This window comes from Tamandua tetradactyla, chromosome 7, assembly GCF_023851605.1.
Source record: "Tamandua tetradactyla isolate mTamTet1 chromosome 7, mTamTet1.pri, whole genome shotgun sequence".
NCBI classification, from domain to species: Eukaryota; Metazoa; Chordata; class Mammalia; order Pilosa; family Myrmecophagidae; genus Tamandua; species Tamandua tetradactyla.
Genome location: NC_135333.1, coordinates 51,151,455 through 51,174,717, shown reverse-complemented (window position 1 = coordinate 51,174,717; position 23,263 = coordinate 51,151,455). Strand labels below are relative to the sequence as shown.

At 40.3% G+C, this 23,263-nt stretch overlaps 1 pseudogene; it reads right to left on the bottom strand.

Annotated features, from left to right (window-relative positions):
* Positions 1 to 17,567: 17,567 nt before the first annotated feature.
* LOC143689658 (mitochondrial fission regulator 1-like) lies at positions 17,568 to 19,635 on the bottom strand (annotated as a pseudogene).
* Positions 19,636 to 23,263: the final 3,628 nt, after the last annotated feature.

Below are 23,263 nucleotides of genomic sequence, written 5' to 3'. Positions count from 1 at the left end.
GAAAATGAAAACACAACATATCAAAACTTATGGGATGCAGCAAAGGCAGTGCTAAGAGGGAAATTTATTGCCCTAAATGCCTATATCAGAAAATAAGAAAAGGCAAATATGCAGGAATTAACTGTTCAATTGGAAGAACTGGAGAAAGAACAGCAAACTAATCCCAAAGCAAGCAAAAGGAAAGAAATAACAAAGATCAGAGCAGAAATAAATGAAATTGAAAATATGAAAACAGTAGAGAAAATCAATAAGACCAGAAGTTGGTTCTATGAGAAAATCAATAAGATTGATGGGCCCCTATCAAGATTGACAAAAAGAAGAAGAGAGAGGATGCAAATAAATAAGATCAGAAATGGAAGAGGAGACATAACTACTGACCTCACAGAAATAAAGGAGGTAATAACAGGATACTATGAACAACTTTACGCTAATAAATACAACAATTTAGATGAAATGGACGGGTTCCTGGAAAGACATGAACAACCAACTTTGACTCAAGAAGACATAGATGACCTCAACAAACCAATCACAAGTAAAGAAATTGAATTAGTCATTCAAAAGCTTCCTAAAAAGAAAAGTCCAGGACCAGATGGTTTCACATGTGAATTCTACCAAACGTTCCAGAAAGAATTAGTACCAATTCTCCTCAAACTCTTCAAAAAAATCGAAGTGGAGGGAAAACTGCCTAATTCATTCTATGAAGCCAACATCACCCTCATACCAAAACCAGGCAAAGATATTACAAAACAGAAAACTACAGACCAATCTCTCTAATGAATACAGATGCAAAAATCCTCAATAAAATTCTAGCAAATCGTATCCAACAACACATTAAAAGAATTATACATCATGACCAAGTAGGATTCATCCCAGGTATGCAAGGATGGTTCAACATAAGAAAATCAATTAATGTAATACACCATATCAACAAATCAAAGCAGAAAAATCACATGATCATCTCAATTGATGCAGAGAAGGCATTTGACAAGATTCAACATCCTTTCCTGTTGAAAACACTTCAAAGATAGGAATACAAGGGAACTTCCTTAAAATGATAGAGGGAATATATGAAAAACCCACAGCTAATATCATCCTCAATGGGGAAAAATTGAAAACTTTCCCCCTAAGATCAGGAACAAGACAAGGATGTCCACTATCACCACTATTATTCAACATTGTGTTGGAGGTTCTAGCCAGAGCAATTAGACAAGAAAAAGAAATACAAGGCATCAAAATTGGAAAGGAAGAAGTAAAACTATCACTGTTTGCAGACGATATGATACTATACGTCGAAAACTCGGAAGAATCCACAACAAAACTACTAGAGCTAATAAATGAGTACAGCAAAGTAGCAGGTTACAAGATCAACATTCAAAAATCTGTAGCATTTCTATACACTAGTAATGAACAAGCTGAGGGGGAAATCAAGAAACGAATCCCATTTACAATTGCAACTAAAAGAATAAAATACCTAGGAATAAATTTAACTAAAGAGACAAAAAACCTATATAAAGAAAACTACAAAAAACTGCTAAAAGAAATCACAGAAGACCTAAATAGATGGAAGGGCATACCGTGTTCATGGATTGGAAGACTAAATATAGTTAAGATGTCAATCCTACCTAAATTGATTTACAGATTCAATGCAATACCAATCAAAATCCCAACAACTTATTTTTCAGAAATAGAAAAACCAATAAGCAAATTTATCTGGAAGGGCAGGGTGCCCCGAATTGCTAAAAACATCTTGAGGAAAAAAAACGAAGCTGGAGGTCTCGCGCTGCCTGACTTTAAGGCATATTATGAAGCCACAGTGGTCAAAACAGCATGGTATTGGCATAAAGATAGATATATCGACCAATGGAATCGAATAGAGTGCTCAGATATAGACCCTCTCATCTATGGACATTTGATCTTTGATAAGGCAGTCAAGCCAACTCACCTGGGACAGAACAGTCTCTTCAATAAATGGTGCCTAGAGAACTGGATATCCATATGCAAAAGAATGAAAGAAGACCCATCTCTCACACCCTATACAAAAGTTAACTCAAAATGGATCAAAGATCTAAACATTAGGTCTAAGACCATAAAACAGTTAGAGGAAAATGTTGGGAGATATCTTATGGATCTTACAACTGGAGGCGGTTTTATGGACCTTAAACCTAAAGCAAGAGCACTGAAGAAGGAAATAAATAAATGGGAACTCCTCAAAATTAAACACTTTTGTGCATCAAAGAACTTCATCAAGAAAGTAGAAAGACAGCTTTCATAATGGGAGACAATATTTGGAAATGATATAACAGATAAAGGTCTAGTATCCAGAATTTATAAAGAGATTGTTCATCTCAACAACAAAAAGACAGCCAACCCAATTACAAAATGGGAAAAAGACTTGAACAGACACCTCTCAGAAGAGGAAATACGGATGGCCAAGAGGCACATGAAGAGATGCTCAATGTCCCTGGCCATTAGAGAAATGCAAATCAAAACCACAATGAGATATCATCTCACACCCACCAGAATGGCCATTATCAACAAAACAGAAAATGACAAGTGCTGGAGAGGATGCGGAGAAAGAGGCACACTTATTCATGGGAATGTCAAATGGTGCAACCACTGTGGAAGGCAGTTTGGCGGTTCCTCAAAAAGCTGAATATAGAATTGCCATACGACCCAGCAATACCATTGCTGGGAATATACTCAAAGGACTTAAGGGCAAAGACACAAACGGACATTTGCACACCAATGTTTATAGCAGTGTTATTTACAATTGCAAAGAGATGGAAACAGCCGAAATCTCCATCAACAGAAGAGTGGCTAAACAAACTGTGGTATATACATACGATGGAATACTATGCAGCTTTAAGACAGGATAAACTTATGAAGCATGTAATAACATGGATGGACCTAGAGAACATTATGCTGAGTGAGTCTAGCCAAAAACTAAAGGACAAATACTGTATGGTCCCACTGATGTGAACAGACATTCGAGAATAAATTTGGAATATGTCCTTGACAACAGAGTCCAGCAGGAGGTAGAAACAGGGTAAGATAATGGCCAATTGGAGTTGAAGGGATACAGACGGTGTAACAGGACTAGATACAAAAACTCAAAAATGGACAGCACAATAATACCTAATTGTAAAGTAATCATGTTAAAACACTGAATGAAGCTGCATCTGAGCTATAGGTTTTTGTTTTGTTTTGTTTTGTTTTGTTTTGATTTTACTATTATTACTTTTATTTTTTTCTCTATATTAACATTCTATATCTTTTTCGGTTATGTTGCTAGTTCTTCTAAACCAATGCATATGTACTAAGAAATGATGATCATGCATCTATGTGATGATGTTAAGAATTAATGATTGCATATGTAGAATGGTATGATCTCTAAATGTTGGGTTAATTTCTTTTTTTCCGTTAATTAAAAAAAAAAAAAAAAGAGAAGGGATAATTGGAGCTGAAGGGATACAGACTGTACAACGGGACTGGATATAAAAACTCAGAAATGGACAGCACAATACTACCCAATTGTAATGCAATTATGTTAAAACACTGAATGAAGCTGCATGTGAGGTACAGGTTTTTTTTTTTTCTTTCTATTATTGTTTTAATTCTTATTCTGTTGTCTTTTTATTTCTTTTTCTAAATCGATGCAAATATACTAAGAAATGATGAATATGCAACTATGTGATGTTATTAAGAATTACTGATTGTACATGTAGATTGGAATGATTTCTAATTGTTTTGTTAATTCTTTTTTTAATTAATAAAAAAAAATTGCAATAAGAATTCAACTTGGGGAAGTTGAATTTCTCCCCGTTCTCACCACTCCCTGAAGGGGTGGACATCACCTTTTGATTAGATGGAGATGTGGCCTTAATTCGTTTAAAAGAGGAAACATTTTGAAGAGAGTCAGAAACGACAGAAGCCTCAGAGCCGACAGAGAAAACAGATGTAGATGGTTGGCGAACAGTTGCTTCAGAAACAGAGACACAGATATTTGGAGATGCTTGTAGCCCAGCAGACATCCCCATGAAATGTTAAGCAAGCCAGAACCTGGAAAGAGCCAAGGGAAGCCAAGAGATGAAAGCCAACCCTGGAGAAGCAAAATGAGGACCCCCCACAGGAACAGAGGCTGAAAGCCACAGAGTCCAGGAGCAAGGGGCCAGCAGATGCCAGCCATGTGCCCTTCCAGCTGGAGGTGACCTCTTGTTGGTGCCTTAATTTGGAAACTTACACTTCCTTGGAACTGTAAACTTGTAACTTATTAAATTCCCTTTTTAAAAACCATTCCGTTTCTGGTATATCGCATTCCAGCAGCTTTCAAACTAATACATACACCATATCATATACTTTAGTTTCCCAGCTCCTAAAACAAAAACCATACAGTATTGATTGACTTAACGACAATGATCGCAGCGTCTGAGATTAGAAGGCTTGCTTCCTTCTGGGGTCCATGTTTCCTGGCTGGCTGGTAGTCTTTGAGGTTCTGGATTTCTGTCACACAGCAACGGCCATGGTGGCATCTTCTTTCTCTTCCTGGTTCTGTTGACTTTGGCCTTCGGACTCTTCTTTATAGGGCCTCCATTAGTAGGATTAAGATCCATCGTGATTCAGTTGGGCCCCACCTTAACTGAAGGGAACCATCACAAGGTCTTATTTACAGTGGGTTCACACTGCAGGAATGGATTAAGAACATGTTTTTCTGGGGTGTGTGGATCCAAGTCACCACATCACACCACTCCACACTTACTATGCTATACTATACTTTTCTGTACTATACTATACTATTCTCTACTACACTATACTATAATATTCTGTACATACCATGCAACAGTATGTGCTATACACACTATACTATTCTTTACTGTACTCTGCTATACAAAGTTTAGTATACTGTTCTGTATTGTACATGGCAAATAGTCTAATGCCTGACACATGATTCAAACTTAATAAATAAATGTTTGTGGAAATGAGTTAGAGTCTCTCCAGGTGAGAAGAGGGAGCCCTATTTCTTCTGCTTGGCATTTTGCATTTTTGCTGCTTCCAGAGTCAGGTCTCCTTTTTTGCATTTTTGCTGCTTCCAGAGTCAGCCAAGGACCAGATCTGGGTGAGCTAAGGGCAGAGAGAGGTGGTGGAGTGCTGGCTGGGAGGCCTGCTGTGGGGGAAACCTCTGCTCACCAATGACAGTTTGTAAGAGAGCCACATCACACACACCAGCCATACCGGCCAGTCCCATGAAAATAGAGGGTACTGGGGCTGTGCCTCCCAGGCTGCCTGCCCCAGAGAATCTTAAATGGACAGCCTGGGAAATGGTGTTTCCACCGAAAATTGTGTCTGATTCATAATTTGATTCTGCATTTCTAAAAATAAGTGTTTGAGTGGAATTGCAAAGGAAAGAAATGCCATAGTGGGAGGCAGTGTGTGCAGTGTGAATGGGGCCTGGCCTGAAACCCACAGGCTGCACAACCCAGCCCGAGGCCCCTCCCATCTCTTGGCTTGAGTTTCCCCTTGGTGCTAGTCAGGATGGATGAAGCCATGCTGGGTTGACAAATAAAGCCTGTGATGTTCATTGGTTAAGGAAATAAAAGGTTTTTTTACACAAAGTCACTTCGTGGCCTGGTGTCCCATCTCCATCACATGGCTAAACTGTGGCTCTTGGCTTCTGACATCCCAGCAGAGGGTAAGGAAGGGAAACCTAGGGGCCTTGGGGGGTGGATCTGAAGGCCAGGCCTGCAGGGGCCTTCCGTTCTGAACTGAACTCATTGCACAGCCACCACCCAATAGCAAGAAGGCCAGGAAATGCAGTCTTCCCAGGGAGAGGAGACACTATATTCACCCACCACTGGTAAATCCATTCATTCACTCATTCAAATGAGGGAGGGGACCTAAGATGTTCCAGGCATCAAGTGTGGGAGATACAAAGATTTCCCCCTCATCAAGGAGTTCAATGAGCAAGATGGAGAAAATGATGTGCTGATACCTTTCCATGCAGGTTTTATGGGAGGAGCAAAAAGAGGCACCTAACCTGGACTGGGGCAAAGGAGGTGGGTGGGGTGGGGGTACTGGGAAATGTTTAACAATTGACTCTGAAAAAACCTGGGTGCATACATATCCATGTTCACATTTATTATAGATTTTACAAATATAGAGATGTGTAGCATACAATTTACAAATAATACAAAATATATCATACTTTATACTATAAATTCCACATGGCTAATTGATTCTTACAGAATGCATTCATTGAATTTTTAGTTAAACTTTTTGTTCTGAAATAATTTCGAAGTTGCAGGACAGGTGAAAAAATACCAAACCCATACAGAGAACTCTGACATACCTCATACATAAATACCTAGATCCACCAGTTTTAACATTTGCCATATTGCCCTCCATTCTTTCCATCAACCCGTTTGTCTATCTATTTTTTGAACATTTGCTCCTTGAACACTTAATATTGCCATATATACTTTCTGAGAACAAGAATATTCACTTGTGTTACCACCTTAAGTACAGTTATCAAGTTCAAAAACTTTAACATTGATATAAAGCTTTCAGTCTAGATTCCAATTTTTTTCATGTCCCAATAATGTCCTTTTAGGCCTTGTCTCCTCTATTATTATATCCAGTCCAGGATCACGTATTGCATTTAATTGTCATTATCACTTTCATTTTTTAATTGTGGAAATATATATAGAGAACATAAACTTTCCCATCTCAACCACTCCCAGCACACAATCCATGGGATTCATCCCATGTACTGTTGCAGTACCCTCACCACCATCCATTACCAGAATTTTCCCATCACCCCAAACAGAAAACTTACACCCATTCTGCATTAACTCCTCATTCTCCTTGGCCCCCATCCCTGGCAACTTGTACTTTACCTTCTGTCTCTATGTGTTTGCATATTCTAGATATTTCGTATGAGTGGAATCATGCAATATCTGTCCTTTTGCATCTGATTTATTTCCCTCAACATAGCTGAGTACTGTTTGATTATATGGATATGCCACATTTTGCTAATCCATTCATCTGCTCATGGACATTTGGACTGCTTTCACCTTTAGGCTATTTTGAACAATGCTGCTATGAACATTGGTGTATAAATATCTGCTTGGGTCCCTGCTTTCAATTCTTATAGGTATATACCTAGAAATGGAATATGGTAATTCTATGTTTAACTTTCCAAGGAACTGCCAAACTCTTCTGCATAGCAGCTGCACCATTTTACATTCTTAACAACAATGTACTCAGGTTTCTATTTGTCACATCCTTGCCAACACTTATTTTCCACGTTTTAGTAATAGCCATTTTTGTGGTGGGGGGGGGGGAGTGGCATTTCATTGTGGTTTTGATTTTTATTTCCCTAATAGCTCATGATATTGAACACCTTTTCATGTGCTTATTGGCCATTTGTGTGTTTTTGGAAAAACGTTTATTCAAGTCCTTTGCCCATGTTTAAGATGGGTTGTCTTGTTGAGTTTTAGGAGTTCTTTATATGTTTTGGATGTTAAACCTTTATAAAATATATGACTTCCAAATATTTTCTCCCTTCTGTAAGTTGTCTTTTCACTTTCTTGATAATGCCCTTGATGCATAAAAGTTTTTAATTTTGATGAAGTCCAATTTATCTATGTTTTGTTTTGACATCTATTAATTTTTGCCAAACTCTTATATTCCACCATAATGTGACAACTGGAGTTGCACCCCAATCTGCTAACTCTTTCCTCAGTAAATGTATTGTCATTAAATCAGATATGTGACCTGGTGGTAAAACTATTCCTCCCCCTTATACAAATTACTTCCATTAAACTGATATCCTTACAGTCCTAGTACTATGTATTTCAGGAGTTGATTCATTTGCCAATGAAGTAAGTGGCTTCTTTGCTCTTTACTGTTGGACAATAGTTTTCAAATACTGAGAAAATATGTACACAATAATTTTTTTCCATACTGAAATTGCTACAGACACAATACAGTTACATTTAATCTGCATTATTAATATTTTCTCCACCACTTTCTGACATAGAGACAGTCAACAAAACAACAAGTCAAGCCCTGATTTATACCATTTGCCTGTCTCTACAGTGTATATGCTCTCACTGTGGCCAGTTCCAGCTACCAACCTGACAGCACTGAAGATGGAGTTGGGAGGAGACGTGTGCGGCACACCAACCTATGGCACTGTTGCCACATGGACAAAACAGGCATGACAAACCTCAAGAACACAGGAAATGGTTATATAATTAGGAAGTGGTGAATTATGAGTATGTATTACCTTTGTTTTTGGTTTTTTTATTACCTTTGTTTGTAATATAATTTATTTAATTAAGTTCCTGTAATTTAATTTTAAAAAGACGATTGTGTTTGACAACTAGCTTGTAAAATTCCTGAACACGGAGCCATTGTTCGGAATGCCTGTACAAGTGGGCTCTAGAAACCCCAGGGGCTGCTCAGAGGAGAGGGGCGGCAGGAGAGGAGGAGGGCTGAGCTGAGGGGAGGGGTGTGCTGGCAGTTTTCTGGAAGGAAGAGGAAGCAGTGTGGGCTTAGGCTGGCATTCCTGGGCCTGGGAATTATGACCCCACCCACGGTATGACCAGCCCAGCTAGCCAGGGACGGTTCCAGTTTGTGGTCTTACCCTTGATCATTTCTCTAATATTTCTCAAGTATTTCTAGACTGCAAGACCATTAGACATGTCATTGCCCACAGAGAGGCACTGTGTCTATTTTTTTAATTTTCTTTAAACTTTCTTATTGTATAATATAACAAATGTACAAAGCAAAGAAAGAAAAAGGCAATAGTTTTCAAAGCACTCTTCAACAGGTAGTTGCAGGACAGATCCCAGAGTTTGTCATGGGCTACCATACGATCTGCTCAGATTTTTCCTTCTAGCTGCTCCAGAATATAGGAAGCTAGAAGGCTTAAAGAATTTTTAACATCACAATCGACTTTTTTTCTTTATTGTGAAAAATAACATATATACAAAAAAGCAATAAATTTCAAAGCACAACGCTACTATTAGTTGTAGAACATATTTCAGAGTTTGACATGGGGTACAATTCCACAGTTTTAGCTTTTTATTTCTAGCTGCTCTAAGATACTGAAGACTAAAAGAGATATCAATTTAATGATTCAGCAATCATATTCATTTGTTAAATCCTATCTTCTCTGTACAACTCCACCATCACCTCTATCCCTCTCTTTAGGGGTGTTTGGGCTATGGCCATTCTAACTTTTTCATGTTGGAAGTTGCTGTCCATAATATGGGGTAGGGAGATGGACCTACCTGATGTTCTGGGTAGAGACTGGGTCCTCTAGTTTTTGACTTATCTAATCCGGGGACTCATCTGGAGGTTGTGGGTTGCTGCAAAGTTTCTCTAGTGCATGGAAACCTTGTGGAATCTTATATATTGCCATAGGTGTTCTTTAGGATTGGCTGGAATGGTCCTGGTTGGGGTTTGGGAGGTTATGATAGGTAGCAATGTCTAACTGAAGTTTGTGTAAGAGCAACCTCCAGAGTAGCCTCTCAACTCTGTTTGAACTCTCTCTGCCACTGATACTTTATTTCTTACACTTCTTTCCCCCATATTGGCCAGGGCTGGATTCATCCCTGGGAATCATCTCCCACACCACCAGGGAGACTTCACCACTGGATGTCATGTCCCACATAGTGGGGAAGACAATGATATCACTTGCACAGTTGAACTTAGAGATAGTGAAGCCACATCTGAGCAACAAAAGAGGTCCTCCAGAAGTAACTCTTAGGCATACATACAGGTAGGCTAAGCTTCTCTGCTACCTACATAAGCTTCACAAGAGTAAGCCTCAGGACCAAGGTCTTGGCCTATTGATTTGAGTGTCCCTAAAGTTTGACACTATTAGGGGATTCCCTCATGGTAAAGTTTAATAGTTCCATATTTGTTCTCCCATCCCTCAAGGGATTTTGACAATACCTTTTTTTTTTTTATTAATTAACAGAAAAAAAGAAATTAACCCAACATTTAGAAATCATACCATTCTACATTGACAATACTTTTTGATTATTTGCTTAATATACTCTAGGATTTATCCAGGCATTACATTTTAAGATATACAGGATTAAAGGACCTCTTTCTTATTCTGGGATCCCTGTGTTTCAGTTGTTCAAATGAGTCATACAGATAGGTTGAGTTAGATTATGTGCCTCAGAAAATTTAGGGTCCAGACCAAATATACCTTTCTTCCTTCAGTCTCAAGGAATATGTGTGGCTCTAAAATATAGACAATATCTTTATTATCCATGTGTTCTGAATGACTTTAACCTGACCTGATTGGCTTTGTTCTTATTTCTAAATATCAGGTTGTACAGCCTCTCAAAATCCAAAAATAATGACTACCACTCCAGACAAAATGTGTGTGCTATAAAAGCTTACAATCTAGACTGCTGTTTTCTTATAAGCATTTTCTAAAGGAGACCATACCATTATTGTTCTTTCATTTCTGGCTTATTTTGCCTCACCAAATGTCTCACACATTCATTCACATCGTTGCATGCCTCATGACTTCGTTCCTTTTTGTAGCAGCACAACATTCAATCATATGCATACACCATCGTTCACCAATCTACTTCTCAGTAAGTGCTTCCTTCAGCCACCTACATTCATCAGGGATCATGTATAGTGTTCAAAGTCCAGAATCCATCAACACTCTCAATTTTAGACAATTTCATTGTACCCAAAAGAAAGAAAACCAATAAACACACCCTCACCAATTAGGAAATCTAAACCTCATCCCTTAACTCTTGTCCCTCCTCCCATTATTTACCTCTGCTGTTGCTGTGGTAGTGCTGATGTTTCCATTTTAAACATAGCCCATAGCATGCAATAGCAGTTTTCCCCCTGTACCCTGGACTTTAGCACTCTTTGTACATGAATCATACCTTTGAAGAAGTTCTTGCAAGAATTAATTTATATTTCTAGTGTTAATGAATGGGACACGTTGGTCTATACAACCCTTTCAATCTTGGCCATCTTCAATATGGTATTATTACTTATAGACCCACTAGACAGCCGTCTTCACTTCTATCTATTCCCTTACACTGGAGTTCAACCTATTAGCTAACCATTCACCCATCTCTAGCTTCTATGTACTTTTAAGTACCCTATATTCTGTATTATAAATCTCTGATTTTACTTTTCCCATAGTCATAAAAGTGAAGTCACACAATATCTATCCTTTTATGTCTGGCTTATTTCACTCAGCATTGTCCTCAAGACTCATACATCTTGTCATGTGCTTCAGGTCATCATTTCGTCTTACTGCTACATAATATTTCATTGTATGTATATACCACATTTTGTTAATTCACTCATCTGTTGATGGGCATTTGGTTTGTTTCCATCTTTTGGCAATTGTGAATAATGCTGCTATGAACATCTGTCTGCAAATGTCTGTTTGTGTCATTGCTTCCAGCTCTGCTGGGTATATACCAAGTAGTGTTATTGCTGGGTCATAGGGTAACTCGATTTTTAGTTTTCTAAGGAACTGTCAAACTGTCTTCCTTAGTGGCTGCACTATTATACATTCCCACCAGTGCATAAGTGTCCCAATTTCTCCACATCCTCTCCAACATTTATAGTTTACTGTTTGTTTAATAGCAGCCATTCTTATAGGTGTGAGGTGGTATCTCATTGTAGTCTCTTGATCTGCATTTCCCTTATAGCCAAGGAAAATGAACACCTCTTCATGTGCTTTTGAGCCATCTGTATTTGCTCTTCAGAAAAATGCCTATTCATATCTTTAGCCCATTTTATAATTGGGTTGCTTGTTCTCTTGTTGTTGAGTTGTATGATTTCTTGGTGTATACAGGATATCAAACCTTTGTCTGATGTGTGATTTCCAAATGTTCTCTCCCATTGAGTTGGCTGCTTCTTCACCTTTTTTACAAAGTCTTTTGAGGTTACAGAAGCATTTGATTTTGAGAAGTTCCCATTTATCTATTTTTTCTTTTGTTGCTTGTGCTTTGGGTGTAAAGTTTACGAAACTACCTCCTATTACTAGGTCTTGAAGATGTTTCTGTACATTTTCTTCTAGAAGCTTTATGGTGCTAGTTCTTATATTTAGGCGTTTGATCCATTTTGAGTTAAGTTTTGTATAGGGTGTAAGGTAGGGGTCCTCTCTCATTCTTTTGGCTATAGATATCCAGTTCTTCCATGCCCAATTATTGAAAAGACTATTTTGTTCCTTACAAGAATTTGGGGGCCTTTTCAGAAATCAGTTGAGCATAGATTTGGTGGTCTATTTCTGCACTCTTGATTCGATTCCATTGATCAATGCTTCTATCTTTATGCCAGTACCATGCTGTTTTGACCATTGTGGCTTTATAATAGGTTTTAATGGCAGGGTGTTAATCATCCCACTTCGTTCTTCTTTTTTAGGATGAGTTTAGCTATTTGGAGTCTTTTTTCCCTTCCAGATGAATTTGGTAACTCACTTTTCTAAGTCTTCAGAGTTGGTTGTTGGAATTTTTATTGGTACTGCATTGAATTTTGTAGATCAATTTGGGTAGAACTGACATTTTAACTATATTATAGTTAGGAATAGGCTTCCTATTCATGAGCAGGCAATGTCTTTCCACTTATTTGGATCTTTCTGATTTCTTTTAGCAATGTTATATAGTTTCTGTGTACAAGTCCTTTACATCGCTAGTTAAATTCATTCCTAAGTACTTGATTCTTTTAGTTGCTATTTTGAATGGAATTTTTTCCTTAACTGACTCCTCAGTTAGGTCATTGCTCGTGTGTAGAAATGTTATGATTTTTTGCACATTTATTTTATATCCTGCCACTTTGCTGAATTTGTTTATTAGCTCAAGTAACTTTGCTGTAGATTTCCCAGGATTTTCCAAGTATAGTATCATGTCACCTGAAAATAATGAAAGTTTTACGTCTTCCTTTCCAGTTTGTATGCCTTTTATTTCTTTGTTCTGCCTGATTTCTTTAGCTAGAACTTCTAGCACAATGTTGAATAATAGTGGTGACAGTGGGCATTCTTGTCTCATTCCTGATCTTAGGGAGAAAGCTTTCAGTCTCTCTCCATTGAGTATGATGCTATCAGTTTTTCATATATTCCCTCTATCATATTGAGGTAGTGACCTTTGATTCCTATCTTTTGAAGTGTATTTATCAGAAAAGGATTTTGAATTTTGTCAAATGCTTTTTCAGCATTAATCGAGATGATCATGTTATTTTCCGTTTTGATTTGTTAATGTGCTGTATTACATTAATTGATTTTTTTTTTTTTGCATTGAACCATTCTTGCATTGCTAGTATAAACCCCACTTGGTCGTGGTGTATAATTCTTTTAATGTGTTGTTGGATTCTATTTGCTAATATTTTATTCAGAATTTTTGTTTCTATGTTCATTAGGGAGATTGGCCTGTAGTTTTCCTTGCTTAAAGCATCTTTACCCAGTTTTGGTATTAAAATGATATTAACTTCATAACATGAGTTAGGTAGAGTTCCTTTTCCCTCTATTTTTTGGAAATGTTTGAGCAAGATTGGTGTTAGGTTTTTTGGGAATGTTTGATAAAATTCCCCTGTGAAGCCATCTGACCCCAGACTTTTCTTTGTAGGAAGATTTTTGATGACTGATTGAATCTCTTTACTTGTGATTGATTTGTTGAGATCTTCTGTTTCTCCCTGAGTCAGTGTAGCTTGTTTGTGTGTTTCAGAAATTTGTACATTTCATCTAAGTTGTCTAGTTTGTTGGCATATAATTGTTCCTAGTATCCTCTTATGATTTCTTTTATTTCATCAGGGTCTGTGGTAATGCACCCCTTCTCATTTCTGATTTTGTTTATTTGCATCCTCTCTCTTTTTTTCATTGTCAGTTTTGCTAGTGGCCCATCAATTTTATTGATTTTTTTAAAAGAGCCAACTTTTGGTTTTATTAATACTTTCTGTTGTTCTTTTGTTGTCCCATTCATTGATTTCTGCTCTAATCTTTGTTGTTTCTCTTCTTCTATTTACTTTGGGGTTAGTTTGCTGTTCTTTCTCAGGTTCCTTCAGGTGAACAGTTAAGTCCTTGATTTCTGCTCTTTCACCTTTATTAATATAGACATTTAGGGCAATAATTTCTGTCTCAGCATGGCTTTGCCACATCCCATAAGTTCTGAGATGTTGTATTCTCATTTTCATTCATCTCCAGATAGCTACTGATTTCTCTAGCAATTTCTTCTTTGACCCACTTGTTGTTTAAGAGTGTGTTATTTAATCTCCATATGCTCTAGTTTGCTAGCTGCTGGAATGCAATATACCAGAAACGGAATGGCTTTTAAAGAGGGGACTTTAATAAGTTCCTAGTTTACAGTTCTAAGACCGAGAAAATGTCCCAATTAAAGCAAGTCTATAGAAATGTCCAATCTAAGGCATCCAGGGAAAGATACCTTGATTCAGGAAAGCCAGTGGAGTTCAGGGTTTCTTTCTCAAGTGGAAGGGCACATGGCAAGCACAGTCAGGGTTTCTCTCTCAAGTTAGAAGGCACATGGCAAACACGGCATCATCTGCTAGCTTTCTCTCCTGGCTTCCAGTTTCATGAAGCTCCCTAGGAGGCATTTTCCTTCTTCATCTCCAAAGTTTGCTGGCTGGTGGACTCTCTGCTTCATGGTGCTGCAGCATTCTCTGCTCTCTCTGAATCTCCCATTCTCCAAAATGTTTCCTCTTTTATAGGACTCCAATAAACCAATCAAGACCCACCCAAATGGGTGGAGACATGTTGTCACCTAATCCAGTTTAACAACGACTCTTGACTAAATCACATCATCTAGGGAGATGATCTGATTACAGTTTCAAACATACAGTATTGAATAAGGATTATTCTACCTTTATGAAATGGTATTTTGATTAAAACGTGGCTTTTCTAGGGGGCATACTTCCTTTCAAACCGCACACCATATATTTGTAAATGTTCTTGTTCTTTGGTGGTTACTGATATCCAACTTCATTCCATTGTGATCAGAGGAAGTGCTTTGAATAATTTTAATGTTTTCAAATTTATAAAGACCTGTTTTGTGTCCCAGCATATGATCTACCCTGGAGAATGTTCCATTAGCACTAGAGAGGAATGTATATCCTTGCGTTCTGGGGTGCAATGACCTATATATGTCTCTTAGGTCTAATTCATTATCAAGTTGTTTAAGTTCTCTATTTCCATGTTGATCTTCTGTCTGGTTTTTCTACCTATAGAGGAAAGTGGTGTATTGAAGTCTCCTACTATCATTGTTGAAGCATCTATTGCTCCCTTCAGTTTTATCAATGTCTGTCTCATGTACTTTGGAGCTCCTTGATTGGGAGCATAAACATTTATGATTGTTATATCTTCTTGGTGAATTGTCTCTTTAATTAATATATAATGTCCTTCTTTATAGTATCCTTTTATGATGTCTTTACGTTTAAAGTTTATTTTGTCTGATAGTAATATAGCTACTCCTGCTTTCTTTCAGTTACAACTTGCATGGAAAATCTTTTTCCATCCTTTCACTTTCAAGCTATTTGTATCCTTGTGTCTTAGATGAGTCTCTTGTAAGTAGCATATAGCTGGATTATGTTTCTTAATCCATTCTTCCAATCTGTATTGTTTAATTGGTAAGTTTAGTCTGTTAAGAACATTCAGAGTTATTACTGAAAATGTGTTTCTTAGATCTACCATCTTATCTTTTCAATTTTATGTGTCAGATCTATATATTCTTTTCCTTCTTTCTCTTTTTATCCTATAAGTTACCTTACTGGTGCCCTTCAATTCTGTACCTTCCTCCAGACTTCCCTCTCCTGTCTTTTTTTTCAGCTGGCAGAACTCCATTTAGTATTTCTTGTAGGGCTGATATCTTGTTGAGAAATTCTTTCAGGATTTGTTTGTCTGGGAAAATTTTAATCTCTCCCTCAGTTTTTTTTTCCAGGAAAATAAAACAAGTTGCTTTATTTCAAACAATAACTTCCTCATATTGGAGTATTGGCCAAAATTCAATACTGATACAAATACAAATTTCTGAGGTCAAAATCTAAAGAGAAATTCAGAAAATTCACTTGTCATAAAGGTAGAAATTTTAAACTATAATTAGAAATGATGTATAACAATAACATGTATAAAATAAAAGCCCTAATTCAGATTTAAGCTGAATAGCCAATCCATGTAAATTACTTCAATTAATTTTTGTTAACATTTAGAACACTGTACATAGTTCAATAAAGTATAAACCTTCCAAGAGCACCTAAAGTTTTATGTTGCACAATGTAATTCAACACAATAACATTTTGACCAATGATAATTTATAGGAGACTCACCTATTCAAATAATGCTTCATTGCAAAGCTAATATTTTGATCAATATTAAAATTTAAAACTCCATTATGCTGACACTTCCAGAAGTATTGCTAACTTAGTAGAAAGTCATTTTACCATGTCATTTATTAAACAGGAAAAAAAGATGGTACATTCTGGTTTTTATTTTGAAAGGGATTTAATTAAATATTTTGATTCCTCGCTACTTGACAACTACATTTTCTTTCTCAGCACTGGACGGCACTGAGGTGAAAACAGTTTTCATGATTCTCTACTTCCCTTTAATTTAGTTTCTGCCCAAATCCCACCTCCATAAAAATGTGAGGGAGATGTAAGATGGAAGTTCTGATGAGAAGATTCCAACTGCAAACATTTCACTGCATCAACTTATGTCATACCAGCTGTTCCATCTTTCTGTAGTAAATCATTGTTCAACAAATGAGGATAACAATACCCTCACTGCCATCATTACTAATTTTTATATCATATGCATATAAAACATTTGTATAGATAAATTAGTGTTCATAAATTAGCAACTCAGAAAGGACATTTGTAGCTGTTACCAAGTTCTCAAATCTATAACTTGTTTAAGAGTGGAAACCTGAACATACTAGTTATTCATTAAAATATGTGAGAATACTGGATAGCTCCAGAATAGATCATCATTTAATAAAACAAAAATCATTGTTCTAGTTTGCTAGCTGCTGGAATGCAACACAACAGAGATGGATTGGCTTTTAATAAAAGGGGATTTATTTTGTTAGTTCTTCAGAGGAGAGGCAGCTAACTTTCCACTGAGGTTCTTTCTTACATGGGAAGGATGGTCTCTGCTGGCCTTCTCTCCAGGCCTCTGGGTTCCAACAACTTTCCCCAGGGTGATTTCTTTATGCATCTCCAAAGGCCTGGGCTGAGCTGCAAGTGCTGAGATGAGGTATGCTGAGCTGCTTGGGCTGTGCTATGTTGAGCTCTCTCATTTAAGCACCAGCCAATTAAGTCAAACATCATTCATTGCAACAGGCACACCTCCTAGCCGACTGCAGATGTAATCAGCAACAAATGAGGTTCATGTACCATTGGCTCATGTCCACAGCAACAAAACTAGGTGCCTTCACCTGGCCAAGTTGACAACTGAATCTAACTACCACAGTCATGAACTCTGTTCTTTGGTTATTGCTTAATCTTCTGACTAGTTTTAAAAGGAGGCCATGAATAAAATAGTCAAGTATTTATTAAGTAGTGTTGATTTCTACTAGCCAAATAGCCTAAAAATCCAACATCTGAACCACGATGATCTTTCTCAACACACTGTCTATTTAGGAATTTAAAACATTTTCAATTAAAGACTTTATTTTTCCTGTAGACTTCAACATGTGTGGCCCAAACAACACTGTTCCTGAGGTGGTCTCTGATTCTGACTTTGGAATTACTTTTTCAACTTCACTTTGGCTATCACTTCGGTATCGATGAGAAAATTCCTCTTTCAGAGCTTCTGCAATGAGGGCAGCAGGGTCAGTAGGGTCCAACAGTTTGGTCTTTACATCTTGCTCTGACCGTTTAACAGACTGAAGTTTTACACTGTTCATATCTTTAAGGATTTCCAGCATATTTGGCATGTCAGGTTTCTTTGTACTGGTCTTAACCAAAGTCTTTCCAGCATTGACTTTTTTCTCTCTTCACTCTTTAATCAGGTCAATAGCAGATGTACTGTGGTGGAGCCCCACTGCAGGGAGGGGTGGTGGCGGTGGTGGTGGCGGTGGCGGTGGCAGTGGCGGTGGTGGTGGCGGTGGCGGTGGCAGTGGTGGTGGCGGCGGCGGTGGTGGCGGTGGTGGTGGTGGTGGCAGTTGTGGCGGTGGTGGTGGTGGCGGCGGTGGTGGCGGTGGTGGTGGTGGTGGTTGTGGTGGTGGTGGTGGCGGCGGCGGTGGCGGTGGTGGCGGCGGCGGCGGTGGCGGTGGTGGTGGTGGTGGCAGTTGTGGCAGTGGTGGTGGTGGCGGCGGTGGTGGCGGCGGTGGTGGTGGCGGTGGTGGTGGTGGTGGCAGTTGTGGCGGTGGTGGTGGTGGCGGCGGTGGTGGCGGCGGCGGTGGTGGCGGTGGTGGTGGTGGTGGCGGCGGTGGTGGCGGTGGTGGTGGTGGTGGTTGTGGTGGTGGTGGTGGCGGCGGCGGTGGCAGTGGTGGTGGCGGCGGCAGTGGTGGCAGTGGTGGTGGCGGTGGTGGCGGTGGTGGTGGCAGCGGCAGTGGTGGTGGTGGTGGTGGTGGCGGCGGCGGCGGCGGTGGTGGCGGCGGTGGTGGCGGTGGTGGTGGTGGCGGCAGCAGTGGTAGAGGTGGAGGAGGAGGAATGGGGGGGTAGTGCCGTGGTAACAGATGCAGTAGTTTCGAAAACATCTGCAATGAGATTCTCTTGCTCTTGCAGGGTCACAATTTTGGAAATCTGAGCTCTGAGAGTGGCAAGTTCATTTTTAAGAGCACTGATCTTCTGCAGTGCTTCCTCATTCACCAGTGTGGTAGTTCTCAGTTGAGGCTCTCCTTGAGACAGGTTTGGTAAGGAAATCTGCCTGCTTGGGGACTTCTCAAAGAAAGGAGAGTCTTCCTGAAGGGGTTGTCTTGACCTAACCTCTGTCCTAGCCCTTGCTTATGACCTAGAAACCATAACCCCAACTTTATTCATTTTTACTTGGAATATTTGTGGGATAAGAAATATGTTTGGCTTGTGAAGCTTCAATTCCATTTCCTTTCTCAGCCCTTAATCTTGTTGAACATTCTCCATCTTCTTTGGCTACCCATCCAACATCAGCAAAAGATGCCACTGCATCCTCTCCTTGGTGGCTGGGACTCCATTCTGTTTCATGGCTGGTAAGCTGAAAGTGAACTCTTGGACACTGAATCAGAGACAAATTAGTACCAATTTTCCTTATGATACTTCGAGATGAACCATATGGCTTCCCAGATCAAAGTACCCATTGCATGCTTACTCCAACTTGTTGAAAAACCATCCTAATTAGGTGCTTAATCCAGTCAAGCATTTAGATGGCAAAATCTCCCCAAATTTGCATTTCAAGTACTTCAGGTATACATAGCAGCACATGGTCCAAAAAGCACATCCAGCCACGTGACAGCTGGCGACTTCTGCTCCTCAGGCTTCCAGCTTCTCTCCCTGAGATTTGAAGGACAATTTTGTTGGATACAGAATTCTTGGCCGGAAGTCTTTCTCTTTCAGGATCTTAAATATATCATACCACTGCCTTCTCACTTCCATGGTGCCAGTTGAGTAGTCTGAACTCAGTCTTATGTGGTTTCCCTTGTATATAGTAGATTATTTTTCCTCTTGCTGCTTTCTGAATTTTCTGCTTCTCTTCAACAATAAACTGATTAGTATGTGTCTTGGGTAAGGCCTATTTGGATTTATTCTGTTTGGAGTTCATTGGGCTTCTTTGACTTGTATATTTATGTCCTTTATAAGGGTTGGGAAGCTTTCCCCCATTATATCCTCAACTATTCTTCCTAGCCCTTTACTCCTCTCTTCTCATTCTGGGACACCAATGATTCCTATATTTGTGTGCTTTGTTTTGTCCATCATTTCCCTGAGATCCAATTCAAATTTTTCCATCTTTTTGGCATTTGCTGTTTTGAGTATTCGAAATCAGCTATCCTGTCCTATAGTTCGCTTATTCTTTCTTCTGCTTCTTTCGATCTGCTGTTGTGTGTCTAGTATGGTGTGTGTGTTTTTTTGTCAATACAATCTTTAATCTCTGTGATATCTGCTATTTTTCTATTTATTCTTTCAAATTCCTCCTTATGCTCTTCTACTGTCTTCTTGATCTCCTTTATGTCATTAGCCATCCTGCTTATTTTATTTAGTATAGTTATATGAACATCTTTGATTAGTTTTTTCAATGTCTGTGTCTCTTCTGGTGTTTTAATTTGGTCGTTAGGCTGAGCTATATCTGTCTGCATTGTGATATGCTTAGTGATCTTCTGTGGTTTTGCAGCATGTAAATATCTGGATTGATTATCTTTGGAAGTTGATTTCCTTCAGTAATCCAATGCCTTGTGTTTGTGAGATGGATGTGTAGCAGGGTGCAGTGCACAGGGTCGGGCACAACAGTGTGGTGATGCATTGCAGTGCAGGTATAGGCACAGTTTGGGGTTGCTACGCTGGTGCCTGTGAATGTGGGCACCCAGTGGCCAGGGAAGCTATGGCCATGCAGGTGCACAGATCTGGGGGGTGTAACCCTGTTGCACACTGGTCTAGGGCATAGGGCCCTTTGCGCACATGTGCAGAGCTATGGCAGTGGGTCAGAGTTATGCCTGCATGGGCTGGGGGCAGATGTGACCCAGCTGCGCAGGTCAGCACTTTCCCAGAGAGTGAGTGGCGACTGAGATCCATGCACAGTCTAGGGCTGCCATAAACTCATGTTTAAGGTGGGGCTGCGCAACTATATGGGCTGGGGGTAGGTGTAGCCTGGGTATGGAGGTAATCACCCACAGCCTTTATGCACTGGTGACAACCTGCTGGGAGCAGAGAGGGGGAGGTAGAGCTCAGGAGGGGTACAGGAGAGGTGGGTTGGGCTGCAGTTAGGGTGGGGGTGTGGGGCGGGTACGTGCACATTGGGGTTTGGTGGGACCAAGGGCGCTTGGAGCACAGGGAGTGAGGATAGGTGATGGGGTTCAGGTAGGTGAGGTGTGGGGTGAGTCGGGTCATGGGGCTGTGCTAGTAAGAGTAGCACATTCAAGGAATGCGTCTTGGCTTACTTCTTAGTCCCCGTCTCCCCATCCATGCACTTCTGAGGGTTTCGGGCTTCCGCATTAGGCTCCAGTTCTCTGCTTCTCAGTTCCTCAGCTTTTGCAACCAGGGCTGCCCTGTGTGGTGCAGAAGACTCTCCCAGGTCAGTTACACTCTGGAATCACCATCTCAGTCACCCTCCCATCCCTTCTCTAACTTTTCCTTGGAGCAGGACTGAACTTAATCTTCTCTATTCCACCATCTTATCCCTTCACTGTCCCAGTGCCCTCTTTTATTTTCAAAAGTTGGAATAAGAAGGGAAGACTGCAGAATGATAGGCAGGAGACAAGGAAGGCTCCCCCATTGGGAAAGGGGCTGGGCCTAATGGCCTCCAGGAGAACAGGAGAAACCCACCTTCCCATGGGCCGGTCACATCTAGGAATCACAGTTGGCCTCACAAGGCTGACAAGGGAAGAAGAAAAACCACATGAAAGTCAAATGGTTCTGCTTCCTGACCCCAAGGGAAGAGATGCCTGACCCTGTGGTCTGATGGGTCCAAATGCCCCCATGGTCCCTCCCAGGTAACAGCTCCCCCAGCAGGAGGCTGGGGTTGCCTGCACCTGATGCAGCCACCTCCCCACTGGCAGTCTCCTCTGGAGCTGGCATGTGGGCCTTTCTACAGGTACACTGGGTCCAGCTTGCTCTGCCAACAGCAGCCCTCTGGATGCCCCAAAGCCACAGCCCACCCAAGCTCCCACATGCTTTCCCTTCCTCTCCGAGGTGGCAGTGACAAGGAGTGCTTTCCTTCCAAGGAGGGACCTAGAAGGCAGCTCAGGGCCAGCACTGAGAGCTCTTCGCTTCCTTAGCTGCCCGGGCTGCATTACTGGAGGCCTTATCAAGAGAAAGAAAGCAGCAGTCAAAGCAAGGGCAAGCCACGGGAGGAACCAGAGCAGGAAGTCAATGGGAACTCTGAGGTGAAGGAGTGGATGCTGCCAGGTGACCAGACAACCAAGGAACCCAAGGAATGCTGGCCAGCCAGAATGTCATGACCCAGGAGGAAGCCAGCCTGCCAGCCAACACCTTAATCTGGACTTGGATCCTCAGAAATCAGGAGCCAATAAGTTCCCATTGTTTATGCCAACTCATTGCATGGCATTTGTCACAGCAGAATGTGTGACAAACTCCCACTGCACTGAAACAGATCATGATGAGAATGCATTATAACCCATAACATTTCCATAAAATAGGAAACCACAAATACACACATACATTAATTTACTGATTGAAAATCTGATGAGTAACAGTGCATTTGCATAGTTTCACCTACCCAAAAAATACTTTGTAATTACAAAGGGAAATAGAGTGACTTCTTGAGGAGAAGGCTGGGAGACACCACCTTAATCAAGTGGTCAGAGGGGACACCAGTGCCGAAACAAAAGAAGAACGCAGGCTACCTTCCAGGGCTCTTGGGATGGACTGGCACCTGGGCCACCTACATGTGGCCTCCACATAGCCCTGACTTCTGCTCAGACGGCAGCTGGGTTTCAAGTGCAAATGTACAGGGAGAGCGAGTGGGGAGTGTCCAGTACTGTAGTGGGCTAGCCTTGGAAGCCCCCGAGCATCATCCCACTTCACCTGGACCAGCTCAAGGCATTTGGACACGCTGAGGGAGTGGTTTGGTCTCAGCCACAGGGGATGCAGGGTGGCTTAGGCAGAGGGAGAAGATGTAGGAACGAGACCGTGCCTTTAATACCAGTTTCCTGGAGGGTGGTAGAGCGATAGGGCAAATATGTGGGCTCTGGAGTCAGAGCAGTTCTGGCTCTGACATTTATTAGCCTGTGACCACAGGTAAACTACCAGAGTTTCTAGATACAAAATGATAGCTATTCTATGATTGCATGATTCCACTTACAGGAAAGATTTAGAATGGGCAAATGCAGAGTCAGGAGGTAGATTAGAGCTTACCAGGGGCTGGGGGTGGGGTGGGGTGAGGGGAATGAGGGAAATGGGGGAATTAGTGGCTAGTGAGACAGAGATTTTGTTTGGGGTTGTAGGAAGTTTTTGGTGGTGATGGTTCTACAATACTATGAATATATTTAATATCACAGAATTGTACACTTAAAATGGTTAAAATGGCAAATTTTATGTTGTAATTTATTTTTATTTTAGAAATGTTTTTTACAAACTCTCCCCCCATCTACATACCCCTTTCCCCTCTTCCACT